Source organism: Medicago sativa, chromosome 7 (assembly GCF_051527215.1).
Source record: "Medicago sativa cultivar Bolivia chromosome 7, Bolivia_mono, whole genome shotgun sequence".
In the NCBI taxonomy this organism is placed as follows: Eukaryota; Viridiplantae; Streptophyta; class Magnoliopsida; order Fabales; family Fabaceae; genus Medicago; species Medicago sativa.
This window is the reverse complement of record NC_140755.1, coordinates 85,771,366-85,786,002: the sequence shown is the minus strand read 5'-3', so window position 1 is coordinate 85,786,002 and position 14,637 is coordinate 85,771,366. Positions and strand designations below refer to the sequence as shown.

At 39.1% G+C, this 14,637-nt stretch overlaps 2 non-coding genes across 2 annotated transcripts; both read left to right on the top strand.

Annotated features, from left to right (window-relative positions):
* The first annotated feature begins 6,222 nt into the window (after window positions 1–6,222).
* Window positions 6,223–6,329, top strand: LOC146909603 (small nucleolar RNA R71). Its single transcript, XR_015020822.1, has one exon. It is a non-coding gene; the product is annotated as a small nucleolar RNA R71 (small nucleolar RNA).
* A 6,601-nt stretch (window positions 6,330–12,930) lies between these two features.
* LOC146909602 (small nucleolar RNA R71) lies at window positions 12,931–13,037 on the top strand. The gene has a single exon (XR_015020821.1). It is a non-coding gene; the product is annotated as a small nucleolar RNA R71 (small nucleolar RNA).
* Window positions 13,038–14,637: the final 1,600 nt, after the last annotated feature.

Sequence of the window (14,637 nt, the reverse complement as noted above, 5' to 3'; positions counted from 1 at the left end):
CGTTTGGCAAGTGTACCAAATACTATCGAAGTAGTAAAAATATCGATCCCACGAGGACTGTGTTAATCTCAATTCAGCAACAAGGTTAATATTTAGGATGTGTAAAAGTTATTTTGTTTGCCACTAGGCAGTAGATTTGATTTGCGTAAAAAGTAAATAAACATAAAATAAAGATTTGGTTAGAAAATAAGAGAGAAAGATGAGATCAGATCCGTCGAATCCTCTAAGTTCCCCTAATTGGTCTGCTGCACCTATTTGTTATGAATCCTTTTCTAATTTACGATGATTAACAAAATAGCCCTAATCAATCCCTTGAGTTAGGACCCTCTTCTTAAACTACAGCCCCTAATTCCTTAGGTGGTCTAATAATTCTTGAAGGTTTTACCGAACGTTAACCTATTATCACTAACAAACGATTATCTATTCCTAGACTAACCCTGTTTATTAGAACAATTCAATTAGGTCTAAGTCGAAAGCCATGGTCAGTGGTCATTCGTTCTCACAAAATCAGGTTATATATGATCAAGATATAAAAAGCATTAAGAACAATTGAATTGAATAAACTAGAATTGAATTCATAAACAAAATAGAGTTTCACAGCAACATGTGTCAATTAGGGTTACAAAGATTCATCTCGGATCTAATCTCTAAGAGATTTAGCTACTCATAATTGAGTTTACAAATAGCATAATCAATAATGAAATCAAAACATACATGAATTGGTAAAAGGATGATGAAATCGCCCTCCTAGCCGTCTCCGATGTCTCAAAATCGCACTTTGCTCTCCAAAATCGTAACCCTTGTTCTTCAGATTGAGTGCAGTATTTATAGAAGTCATGGGCCTGACCCGTCAAAATCGCGCCGCGCCTTGTATTATGGCGTGCCGCGATTTCCTCTTTACAGGAAGTGTGTATTTTTGCTTCAAAAATCGCAGCACGGCTTGAAATTGGCGTGGCGCGATTTCCTTCGAACAGACTTCAAATTTTAAGCTTTTTGCACTCCAGAACAGTATAAATTGCATGAGAACTCTATCAAAATGTCACAATAAGTCCCTAATATTACGTAATGACAGGATGTCATCACTTGGGCTTGAAGAAAAGCAGCAAAACAGGTCCTGGAGACGGGCACGGCCGTGCCACATGTTGGCACGGGCCGTGCCAAGCTTCTGACTTTGGGGGAACATATTTTTGTCCCGTATCTTCGTATTCTTGCGCTGTATTTGCTCCAGTCCTCTTTCTTTTGCTCCAAGGCACCTTCCACCATATATTTATTCCTAAAATAAAATAAAACACAATTTGAAGTAAAATATTCTAAACTAAAATAAAATGCAATAAAATAAAATAAAATCTAAAATAAAACTAAACTAAATAAGGCAATAAATAAGACTATCTATGACTCGTCAAACTCCCCCACACTTGAATCCTTGCTTGTCCTCAAGCAAAAGGCAGCAAACATAGCAGCAACAAAAGATTTGATTATGGCAATATTAAGAACAAATGTCTCAAAAGAAAGGCTTTGCTTCAAGTACACTAATTACAACTTCAAACACTTCTCATGAACCTATTCTACCCAACATCAAGTCTCAAGTGAGTGTGTGTGTGTGCAGTCCAACCCTTTTCTTGCTCATGTATAAGACAGATATTATGAGGAACAGGTTCTATCCCTAGTGCTAAAGTAACCGAGAAAAGTCCTTTCTTCATTTCATATAAGAGTGATGAGAAATTAAGTTAAAATTAGATTAGATTAACAATTAAGCACAAGGGGCTGCAGATGCTTAGGGGCTATCTATCCTCGTAGGAAGTCTTCTCGGATGTAATTGTCCTTTCCCCCTAGATTCAAAATCACCCTAAGCAGCGCTGCAAAATTATTATTTGTTTCGTCTCCGCGTAGGAAGTCTTTTTGGATGTAATTGTCCTTTCCCCCTAGCATTGATGAATTTGTTTCATTTAAGTTCAAATTAAGGAGTCACCACCACAATTAGGAAGTTAGGATGTAATTGTCCTTTCCCCCACATGTTGGTGCCATTCTCCCGCCCCATTTAACATTAACAAATTAAGAAGAATATAACAATTAAGAATCAATTTGATTAATTTTCCCACACAAACTTATACTACTTTTACTCTTAAGACTTTAAAGGGTCTAGGTTAACACTAAAGATAAAACGTGCTCCTTAAAATACCTATTCATACATTTACTCAAGGATTGCAACCAGGTGCTTTTCTCATTGGAGAATTTTCACATTAAAACAAGATATGGGTATAGCAAGAACATAAGAAACACAAGAAACTACTTTTATGTACAAGAAGCAACCTAAGGAAGAGACAAAACAAAAAAATTTCATGCCATATTTACATTAAAAACAAGCTACTTAGTTATGCCTCTTGCTATAAAAACAAAACAAAAGAATAAAGTTCAAGGGAGTTTGGGAACACTACGACTCTAGACACTTTATTAGGCCCCCCCACACTTAGGGGAAGCATTGTCCTCAATGATTCAAAGAAAAAGAAATTAATATAGAAGAAGTAGAAGAAGAAGAGAGAAGGAGTAGAAGAAGAGTAGTAGAGAGAGAAGGGAAGAGAGGAAGAAGAGAAGAGAGGAAGAGGAAAGCTCACATTTGTTTATTGAGGTCCGTAAGGAGGACCTTGAAGTTGGAGGTGTTGCATCATCCGACGGAGCATCTCATTATTTTCATTATTGACACGGTTGTCCCTTTGAACTTCATTGCGAAGGCCGGATATCTCAACACCTTGCCTTTGTTGCTCGGTGCTCATCCTCTCGATCTCATTATGAATCCATGTCCATCTTTGATTTTCATTAAGCTCACCGGCTGCATGGCCATGGTGCCCCTCTTGGTGCAAGTTAGCACCTTCTCCCTCATCATGGTGCAAGTTAGCACCTTCTCCCTCTTCATCATCTTGCTCACCAAGAACCTGCACATCATTAACATACAACCAATTTTCTTCCACCTCGGTGGTAGTCCGAGATGGGTTAGGCAATAAAAACACGATTGGCATATTTAGCTTAAGTTGGTAATGGAGCGGTGGACGATGTTTGATGAAATTCATAGCAATAAGGGTTTCTATGTTAAGCCTATTGTTTCCCTCAATTGGTTTGATCCCCTCATTTTCACCTACTCCAAAACACCTAGCTATATATGTAATGATGCCACCCACCACTATGTCTCCTCTACCGGCCGGTCTAGTACCGACAAAGTCTAGGTAATCAATCAAATAAAAACAAGTATTGACGGGGTGGTCGTGGAGCATTGCCCATAGCATGAACAATTCATCGGTTCTAGTGTTTCCTAGCTCGGTTCTACCCCAAATAGTGCAAGCCATTACCCTTTGGAGGTACCTAAGTACGGGGTTGTGGATGTTGCTAGCTTTGTTGGCTCTAGGAACATAGTTGGAAACGCCGGTGATACGTGTCCAAAAGGCAGCTGGGTCATAGTTATCCGGTTTTAGGCTAGGATCCCAATGATCATGAATATATCCTTCATTTGCAAAACCTAAGGCCTCAAAAAAGTGCTGAAGTGACATGTCATAATCAATATTCATCAACCGGAAAACAACTCTATGGTTAGGGTTATCAAAATTCAACTTATCTTTAGTGAAAACAATTGAGCTTAAAAATTCATAAGTGAAGTTTTCATAACCCCGCATAGGTTTCAGCAAATCAGTCCAACCTAACTTTCCTATCATCCTAGAAACATCATCAAATAGCTCTAGCACATCTAAAGTATTGGGATCAGGATAACGAGAAGGATGCAAGTGTTTAGAGATTAGAATTTTATATTTGTCCCGTTGCTTGTTGTTTTTGAAGTTTATTCCATGATTCTTCACTTGTGCTTGCTTCTTTGGGGGAGGTCCTCCTTGAGAGCTTGCTGGTTCTTTACCACTTCTTCTTGAAGCCATTGACCCTTGTTGGAATTGGTTTTGAAGGTTTAGGGTTTGGGAGGATTTGTGGTGGAAAGGATTGGTTTAGGGTTGGGGTTGATGTTTAAGGAAGGTTTGTTGGTTTGGATGTGGAGATTGGTTAAGGTCTTGGGTTAGGTTTTGAAAGATTAGGGTTTTGGTGAATTATGGGTTTGAATGGATGAAGGATGTTTTTGATTGGTGGTCTTTTTTTTGGATGAAGTTTGTGGTTGATTGGTGAAAGAATTGAGTGATTTGGTTAAGAATTGAGGGAGATATGAGGGTTTGAAGGTTTGAAGGTTATGGAGGTTTAGAGAGAAGTTTGAGAGATGAAAGAGGGTTGTTGTTTGTGAATGAGGAAGAAGAAAGTAAAAAAATTGTGTTTATAGGCAACAAGAACACGGGCACGGCCGTGCCACCCTTGGCACGGGCCGTGCCATCTTCCTGACTTCAAGCTTCAATTTTTCTCTTAAAAACTTGGCACGACCGTGCCATACCTAGCACGGGCCGTGCCACCTTTCTGGTTCTGGGGCTTCAAAATTTTTCCATTTTTTTCGAATCAACTTGGACAATTACCTACAAAACATCTTAAAACAAAGAAAAACAAAACAAAAGCAGTAAAATGCGTGGGTTGCCTCCCACGAAGCGCTCTTTTAATGTCATTAGCTTGACGGTTAGAAAGAGTCCTTAGAATGGATCAAAGATATCATATTGTGTAGATGACGCTATAAAACGTTCTTTCACAACATGATCGTTAAGCATGCAACAAGAGTAAAAAGCGGGACCCTTCATAACATTTTCCAACTTGTATCCTACCATTTGATCACTCACTTGAAAGACTATCCTACCAAGTTTAACATCAATGAGAGCTCCCGCGGTTGCGAGGAAAGGTCTACCTAGGATTATAGGGACGTCATCGTCCTCTTCAATGTCAACGACTACAAAATCAGTGGGGATGTATATCCCCTTTATCTTAACAGGTATGTCCTCGACAAATCCTACAAGTTTCATGGTAGAACGGTCAGCTAACTTTAATTCCATTTCAGTAGGTTTCAACTCTCCTATCCCTATCCTTTTAAGAAGAGACAAAGGCAGCAAACTAACACTAGCTCCTAAGTCACATAAGGCTTTGTTTATGGTTTCATTCCCAATTTCACACGGTATGGCAAAGCTACCTGGATCTTTAAGCTTAGGGGGTGCTTCTTGGATGATTGCACTAGTTTCCTTAGCCAAGGCTATTGTCTCATTATGCTCTATAGCCCTTTTCTTTGAAAAAATTTCCTTTAAAAACTTGGCATATAGAGGCATCCTAGACAAAGCTTCAGCAAAGGGAAGTTTAATGCAAATCTTCCTAAGTATGTTAACAAATTTTTCAAACTTACCCTCTAGTTTAAGCTTATCAGGATTTAAGGGGGATGGAGTTTTGTTTTTTTCAAGTGGTTTTGCTTCTTCTATCACAACTTTATCACCTAAGGGCTTGACATTTCCTTTCCCAATGTTTTTAACCTTAGCAAAAGTTTCGCCTAACTTACTACCCCCAAAAGATATGACATTAACTTGGGCTTTGGGATTGGTTTCGGTTTGACCAGGAAAGACTCCCGGTGTTTGGGAAGAGGTAGCCACTTGTTGGGCTATTTGGGCGATTTGCGTTTCAAGCATTTTAGAGTGAGTAGAAATAGAATCAACCTTGGTATTGAGCTTGGAAAGAGAATCATTCAGAAATCCAGTTTGGTTTTTAAGTTCTTGAAGTTGTTTGTTTTGGTTGGCAATAGAATTTTCCAACAAAATTTCCAAATTGTATTTCTGAGTGAATCTTTGGTTGTTTGCATAACCGGGTGGTGCTACTTGTCCATAGGGATTTTGGTTTTTATAAAAATTTTGATTTTGTCTCATCCCTTGGTTGTATTGAGCATAATTCATTTGCTCAACACCGTTAATAGCACTACCTAGTTGGCAATCAACACCAGCATGACCAGTTATACCACATATTTCACAAGAAGGAGTAGAAGCAGAATTGATAGCACTAACATTGAGTTTTTCAAGTTTTTCAGTTAGTGTATCAATTTTAGAAGCAAGGTGGTCATAGTTAGAGACTTCGTGTATACCTGCCTCCTTTTTGGAGGGTGAAGAACTAGTGATGGCTCTCTCGTCGGTCCACTTGTAGTGATTTTGAGCCATGTCTTCGATCAAGGCATACGCCTCCGTGTAATTCTTGTTCATAAGTGCTCCACCTGCAGCTGCATCAACAGACATCTTAGTGGTATAAGACAAGCCATTATAAAAAGTGTGGACTATAAGCCACTTCTCTAGGCCATGGTGGGGACAAAGTCTTAGCATTTCTTTGAAACGCTCCCACGCCTCATAGAGAGATTCCCCATCTTTTTGGTTGAACCGCGTGATTTGGTCACTAAGTTTAGCGGTTTTAGATGGTGGAAAGAAACGGGCAAGGAATGCTTGCCTCATCTGATCCCATGAAGTAATGGAACCGACTTCGAGGGAATGGAACCAAGCGCTAGCTTTATCCCTTAAGGAAAAGGGAAAGAGATGAAGTCTTACGGCTTCTTGGTTCTCCTTCATGGTTCCACTAATTCGTAGGAAAACAGAGATGTGAAGATTGGGATCCTCAGTGGGGGATCCCGAGAATTGGTTTTGCTGCACCAAGTTAAGTAGGGCAGGCTTAATTTCAAAATTGTCATCCTCAACCGTTGGGTACACAATAACAGCTTGTGGCTCAGCCGTAGACGGCGTTGCATACTCTTTGAGAGTGTGATTGGCCATGGCGGTGTTATTTTGTGCCGCTCTCTTCCTTCTATGTAAGAACCTTTCGATCTCGGGTATGAATACCGCTCGATTTCTAGTTCTTCGCATAAAAGGTTGAGAACCCAAGAAGTTAATGATAACAGAAAAATAAAAAGTTAAAAATAAAAAGAAAAGAGAAAAAAGAGAGAATTCTAATCACTAAGAAAAAGCTAATTAAATTAGTTAACTCCCCGGCAACGGCGCCAAAAACTTGATAGGGCCAAACCGCAAGTGCACGGCCTATCGAAGTAATAGTAGTAAGTAGAGTTATCGTTCCGCTAGGGAGTTGTTCAACTTAATTGACTTTTAGTGAATGATTAGAGGAGAGAAAGTTAATAAAAGAGAGTTTGATTGCTGAAGGTAAAAACAATAATAATAAAGGGCCTTAGGATCATTGGTTCATCATAATGACTAATCCTTCACTAGACAAAACCTAAACATCTAATTTCATGATTTACACACTAATTTCTAAAGACCGGTTTCCCTTAGCCCCTCACCTTTCCGATGAAAGTCCAGTGAGAGTTTACTTCTAGTAACCAAGCCTATTTCACTAACATGATCACTAGAAGATGCATAGAGGATTGAAACTACTCTTTGTCTCAATAATTGCAAAGACTATTTCACTGTTTTGCAATTATTGTCTAGATTCACTTGTTCCAACATCAAGACTCCGCTCTCGCTTTATGAATTGATGTTTGGGATGATGGATTAACGATTATCAAACCCTCCGCTTTCGCTTCCACAGTTTGATAATTGTTAATCCACGTTAAGACGGCGAATCTAGATTAGAAATTAGGGTTACATAAAAATTAGGGTTTAGACATGTTTTGTTTAGGATTGAGTCATTAGACTCCCCAATAATCCCAAGACAAAGAAGTCTACTCACTCATGTTCATCGTAGACATAGGGGAAGAAGAGAGAAAATAACAGTAAAGTAAATTGCGAAGAAAGTAAAAAGGAAAATAAAGACTTTTATTAAAATAGCAATTGAAATAAATAAAGTAAAGGATAATTGTTTATGGTGGAGAGCTACTCTATTTATAGCTTTACATCTGACTTAGAAACTAAGCAACTAAAAGGATAAAACGGTAAAGCTGCAACAGGGTAACTTGGGCTTGAAGAAAAGCAGCAAAACAGGTCCTGGAGACGGGCACGGCCGTGCCACATGTTGGCACGGGCCGTGCCAAGCTTCTGACTTTGGGGGAACATATTTTTGTCCCGTATCTTCGTATTCTTGCGTTGTATTTGCTCCAGTCCTCTTTCTTTTGCTCCAAGGCACCTTCCACCATATATTTATTCCTAAAATAAAATAAAACACAATTTGAAGTAAAATATTCTAAACTAAAATAAAATGCAATAAAATAAAATAAAATCTAAAATAAAACTAAACTAAATAAGGCAATAAATAAGACTATCTATGACTCGTCAAACTCCCCCACACTTGAATCCTTGCTTGTCCTCAAGCAAAAGGCAGCAAACATAGCATCAACAAAAGATTTGATTATGGCAATATTAAGAACAAATGTCTCAAAAGAAAGGCTTTGCTTCAAGTACACTAATTACAACTTCAAACACTTCTCATGAACCTATTCTACCCAACATCAAGTCTCAAGTGAGTGTGTGTGTGCAGTCCAACCCTTTTCTTGCTCATGTATAAGACAGATATTATGAGGAACAGGTTCTATCCCTAGTGCTAAAGTAACCGAGAAAAGTCCTTTCTTCATTTCATATAAGAGTGATGAGAAATTAAGTTAAAATTAGATTAGATTAACAATTAAGCACAAGGGGCTGCAGATGCTTAGGGGCTATCTATCCTCGTAGGAAGTCTTCTCGGATGTAATTGTCCTTTCCCCCTAGATTCAAAATCACCCTAAGCAGCGCTGCAAAATTATTATTTGTTTCGTCTCCGCGTAGGAAGTCTTTTTGGATGTAATTGTCCTTTCCCCCTAGCATTGATGAATTTGTTTCATTTAAGTTCAAATTAAGGAGTCACCACCACAATTAGGAAGTTAGGATGTAATTGTCCTTTCCCCCACATGTTGGTGCCATTCTCCCGCCCCATTTAACATTAACAAATTAAGAAGAATATAACAATTAAGAATCATTTGATTAATTTTCCCACACAAACTTATACTACTTTTACTCTTAAGACTTTAAAGGGTCTAGGTTAACACTAAAGATAGAACGTGCTCCTTAAAATACCTATTCATACATTTACTCAAGGATTGCAACCGGGTGCTTTTCTCATTGGAGAATTTTCACATTAAAACAAGATATGGGTATAGCAAGAACATAAGAAACACAAGAAACTACTTTTATGTACAAGAAGCAACCTAAGGAAGAGACAAAACAAAAAAATTTCATGCCATATTTACATTAAAAACAAGCTACTTAGTTATGCCTCTTGCTATAAAAACAAAACAAAAGAATAAAGTTCAAGGGAGTTTGGGAACACTACGACTCTAGACACTTTATTAGGCCCCCCCACACTTAGGGGAAGCATTGTCCTCAATGATTCAAAGAAAAAGAAATTAATATAGAAGAAGTAGAAGAAGAAGAGAGAAGGAGTAGAAGAAGAGTAGTAGAGAGAGAGAAGGGAAGAGAGGAAGAAGAGAAGAGGGGAAGAGGAAAGCTCACATTTGTTTATTGAGGTCCGTAAGGAGGACCTTGAAGTTGGAGGTGTTGCATCATCCGACGGAGCATCTCATTATTTTCATTATTGACACGGTTGCCCCTTTGAACTTCATTGCGAAGGCCGGATATCTCAACACCTTGCCTTTGTTGCTCGGTGCTCATCCTCTCGATCTCATTATGAATCCATGTCCATCTTTGATTTTCATTAAGCTCACCGGCTGCATGGCAATGGTGCCCCTCTTGGTGCAAGTTAGCACCTTCTCCCTCTTCATCATCTTGCTCACCAAGAACCTGCACATCATTAACATACAACCAATTTTCTTCCACCTCGGTGGTAGTCCGAGATGGGTTAGGCAATAAAAACACGATTGGCATATTTAGCTTAAGTTGGTAATGGAGCGGTGGACGATGTTTGATGAAATTCATAGCAATAAGGGTTTCTATGTTAAGCCTATTGTTTCCCTCAATTGGTTTGATCCCCTCATTTTCACCTACTCCAAAACACCTAGCTATATATGTAATGATGCCACCCACCACTATGTCTCCTCTACCGGCCGGTCTAGTACCGACAAAGTCTAGGTAATCAATCAAATAAAAACAAGTATTGACGGGGTGGTCGTGGAGCATTGCCCATAGCATGAACAATTCATCGGTTCTAGTGTTTCCTAGCTCGGTTCTACCCCAAATAGTGCAAGCCATTACCCTTTAGAGGTACCTAAGTACGGGGTTGTGGATGTTGCTAGCTTTGTTGGCTCTAGGAACATAGTTGGAAACGCCGGTGATACGTGTCCAAAAGGCAGATGGGTCATAGTTATCCGGTTTTAGGCTAGGATCCCAATGATCATGAATATATCCTTCATTTGCAAAACCTAAGGCCTCACAAAAGTGCTGAAGTGACATGTCATAATCAATATTCATCAACCGGAAAACAACTCTATGGTTAGGGTTATCAAAATTCAACTTATCTTTAGTGAAAACAATTGAGCTTAAAAATTCATAAGTGAAGTTTTCATAACCCCGCATAGGTTTCAGCAAATCAGTCCAACCTAACTTTCCTATCATCCTAGAAACATCATCAAATAGCTCTAGCACATCTAAAGTATTGGGATCAGGATAACGAGAAGGATGCAAGTGTTTAGAGATTAGAATTTTATATTTGTCCCGTTGCTTGTTGTTTTTGAAGTTTATTCCATGATTCTTCACTTGTGCTTGCTTCTTTGGGGGAGGTCCTCCTTGAGAGCTTGCTGGTTCTTTACCACTTCTTCTTGAAGCCATTGACCCTTGTTGGAATTGGTTTTGAAGGTTTAGGGTTTGGGAGGATTTGTGGTGGAAAGGATTGGTTTAGGGTTGGGGTTGATGTTTAAGGAAGGTTTGTTGGTTTGGATGTGGAGATTGGTTAAGGTTTTGGGTTAGGTTTTGAAAGATTAGGGTTTTGCTGAATTATGGGTTTGAATGGATGAAGGATGTTTTTGATTGGTGGTCTTTTTTTTGGATGAAGTTTGTGGTTGATTGGTGAAAGAATTGAGTGATTTGGTTAAGAATTTAGGGAGATATGAGGGTTTGAAGGTTTGAAGGTTATGGAGGTTTAGAGAGAAGTTTGAGAGATGAAAGAGGGTTGTTGTTTGTGAATGAGGAAGAAGAAAGAAAAAAAATTGTGTTTATAGGCAACAAGAACACGGGCACGGCCGTGCCACCCTTGGCACGGGCCGTGCCATCTTCCTGACTTCAAGCTTCAATTTTTCTCTTAAAAACTTGGCACGACCGTGCCATACCTAGCACGGGCCGTGCCACCTTTCTGGTCCTGGGGCTTCAAAATTTTTCCATTTTTTTCGAATCAACTTGGACAATTACCTACAAAACATCTTAAAACAAAGAAAAACAAAACAAAAGCAGTAAAATGCGTGGGTTGCCTCCCACGAAGCGCTCTTTTAATGTCATTAGCTTGACGGTTAGAAAGAGTCCTTAGAATGGATCAAAGATATCATATTGTGTAGATGACGCTATAAAACGTTCTTTCACAACATGATCGTTAAGCATGCAACAAGAGTAAAAAGCGGGACCCTTCATAACATTTTCCAACTCGTATCCTACCATTTGATCACTCACTTGAAAGACTATCCTACCAAGTTTAACATCAATGAGAGCTCCCGCGGTTGCGAGGAAAGGTCTACCTAGGATTATAGGGACGTCATCGTCCTCTTCAATGTCAACGACTACAAAATCAGTGGGGATGTATATCCCCTTTATCTTAACAGGTATGTCCTCGACAAATCCTACAAGTTTCATGGTAGAACGGTCAGCTAACTTTAATTCCATTTCAGTAGGTTTCAACTCTCCTATCCCTATCCTTTTAAGAAGAGACAAAGGCAGCAACCTAACACTAGCTCCTAAGTCACATAAGGCTTTGTTTATGGTTTCATTCCCAATTTCACACGGTATGGCAAAGCTACCTGGATCTTTAAGCTTAGGGGGTGCTTCTTGGATGATTGCACTAGTTTCCTTAGCCAAGGCTATTGTCTCATTATGCTCTATAGCCCTTTTCTTTGAAAAAATTTCCTTTAAAAACTTGGCATATAGAGGCATCCTAGACAAAGCTTCAGCAAAGGGAAGTTTAATGCAAATCTTCCTAAGTATGTTAACAAATTTTTCAAACTTACCCTCTAGTTTAAGCTTATCAGGATTTAAGGGGGATGGAGTTTTGTTTTCTTCAAGTGGTTTTGCTTCTTCTATCACAACTTTATCACCTAAGGGCTTGACATTTCCTTTCCCAATGTTTTTAACCTTAGCAAAAGTTTCGCCTAACTTACTACCCCCAAAAGATATGACATTTACTTGGGCTTTGGGATTGGTTTCGGTTTGACCAGAAAAGACTCCCGGTGTTTGGGAAGAGGTAGCCACTTGTTGGGCTATTTGGGCGATTTGCGTTTCAAGCATTTTAGAGTGAGTAGAAATAGAATCAACCTTGGTATTGAGCTTGGAAAGAGAATCATTCAGAAATCCAGTTTGGTTTTTAAGTTCTTGAAGTTGTTTGTTTTGGTTGGCAATAGAATTTTCCAACAAAATTTCCAAATTGGATTTCTGAGTGAATCTTTGGTTGTTTGCATAACCGGGTGGTGCTACTTGTCCATAGGGATTTTGGTTTTTATAAAAATTTTGATTTTGTCTCATCCCTTGGTTGTATTGAGCATAATTCATTTGCTCAACACCGTTAATAGCACTACCTAGTTGGCAATCAACACCAGCATGACCAGTTATACCACATATTTCACAAGAAGGAGTAGAAGCAGAATTGATAGCACTAACATTGAGTTTTTCAAGTTTTTCAGTTAGTGTATCAATTTTAGAAGCAAGGTGGTCATAGTTAGAGACTTCGTGTATACCTGCCTCCTTTTTGGAGGGTGAAGAACTAGTGATGGCTCTCTCGTCGGTCCACTTGTAGTGATTTTGAGCCATGTCTTTGATCAAGGCATACGCCTCCGTGTAATTCTTGTTCATAAGTGCTCCACCTGCAGCTGCATCAACAGACATCTTAGTGGTATAAGACAAGCCATTATAAAAAGTGTGGACTATAAGCCACTTCTCTAGGCCATGGTGGGGACAAAGTCTTAGCATTTCTTTGAAACGCTCCCACGCCTCATAGAGAGATTCCCCATCTTTTTGGTTGAACCGCGTGATTTGGTCACTAAGTTTAGCGGTTTTAGATGGTGGAAAGAAACGGGCAAGGAATGCTTGCCTCATCTGATCCCATGAAGTAATGGAACCGACTTCGAGGGAATGGAACCAAGCGCTAGCTTTATCCCTTAAGGAAAAGGTAAAGAGATGAAGTCTTACGGCTTCTTGGTTCTCCTTCATGGTTCCACTAATTCGTAGGAAAACAGAGATGTGAAGATTGGGATCCTCAGTGGGGGATCCCGAGAATTGGTTTTGCTGCACCAAGTTAAGTAGGGCAGGCTTAATTTCAAAATTGTCATCCTCAACCGTTGGGTACACAATAACAGCTTGTGGCTCAGCCGTAGACGGCGTTGCATACTCTTTGAGAGTGTGATTGGCCATGGCGGTGTTATTTTGTGCCGCTCTCTTCCTTCTATGTAAGAACCTTTCGATCTCGGGTATGAATACCGCTCGATTTCTAGTTCTTCGCATAAAAGGTTGAGAACCCAAGAAGTTAATGATAACAGAAAAATAAAAAGTTAAAAATAAAAAGAAAAGAGAAAAAAGAGAGAATTCTAATCACTAAGAAAAAGCTAATTAAATTAGTTAACTCCCCGGCAACGGCGCCAAAAACTTGATAGGGCCAAACCGCAAGTGCACGGCCTATCGAAGTAATAGTAGTAAGTAGAGTTATCGTTCCGCTAGGGAGTTGTTCAACTTAATTGACTTTTAGTGAATTATTAGAGGAGAGAAAGTTAATAAAAGAGAGTTTGATTGCTGAAGGTAAAAACAATAATAATAAAGGGCCTTAGGATCATTGGTTCATCATAATGACTAATCCTTCACTAGACAAAACCTAAACATCTAATTTCATGATTTACACACTAATTTCTAAAGACCGGTTTCCCTTAGCCCCTCACCTTTCCGATGAAAGTCCAGTGAGAGTTTACTTCTAGTAACCAAGCCTATTTCACTGACATGATCACTAGAAGATGCATAGAGGATTGAAACTACTCTTTGTCTCAATAATTGCAAAGACTATTTCACTGTTTTGCAATTATTGTCTAGATTCACTTGTTCCAACATCAAGACTCCGCTCTCGCTTTATGAATTGATGTTTGGGATGATGGATTAACGATTATCAAACCCTCCGCTTTCGCTTCCATAGTTTGATAATTGTTAATCCACGTTAAGACGGTGAATCTAGATTAGAAATTAGTGTTACATAGAAATTAGGGTTTAGACATGTTTTGTTTAGGATTGAGTCATTAGACTCCCCAATAATCCCAAGACAAAGAAGTCTACTCACTCATGTTCATCGTAGACATAGGGGAAGAAGAGAGAAAATAACAGTAAAGTAAATTGCGAAGAAAGTAAAAAGGAAAATAAAGACTTTTATTAAAATAGCAATTGAAATAAACAAAGTAAAGGATAATTGTTTATGGTGGAGAGCTACTCTATTTATAGCTTTACATCTGACTTAGAAACTAAGCAACTAAAAGGATAAAACGGTAAAGCTGCAACAGGGTAACTTGGGCTTGAAGAAAAGCAGCAAAACAGGTCCTGGAGACGGGCACGGCCGTGCCACATGTTGGCACGGGCCGTGCCAAGCTTCTGACTTTGGGGGAACATATTTTTG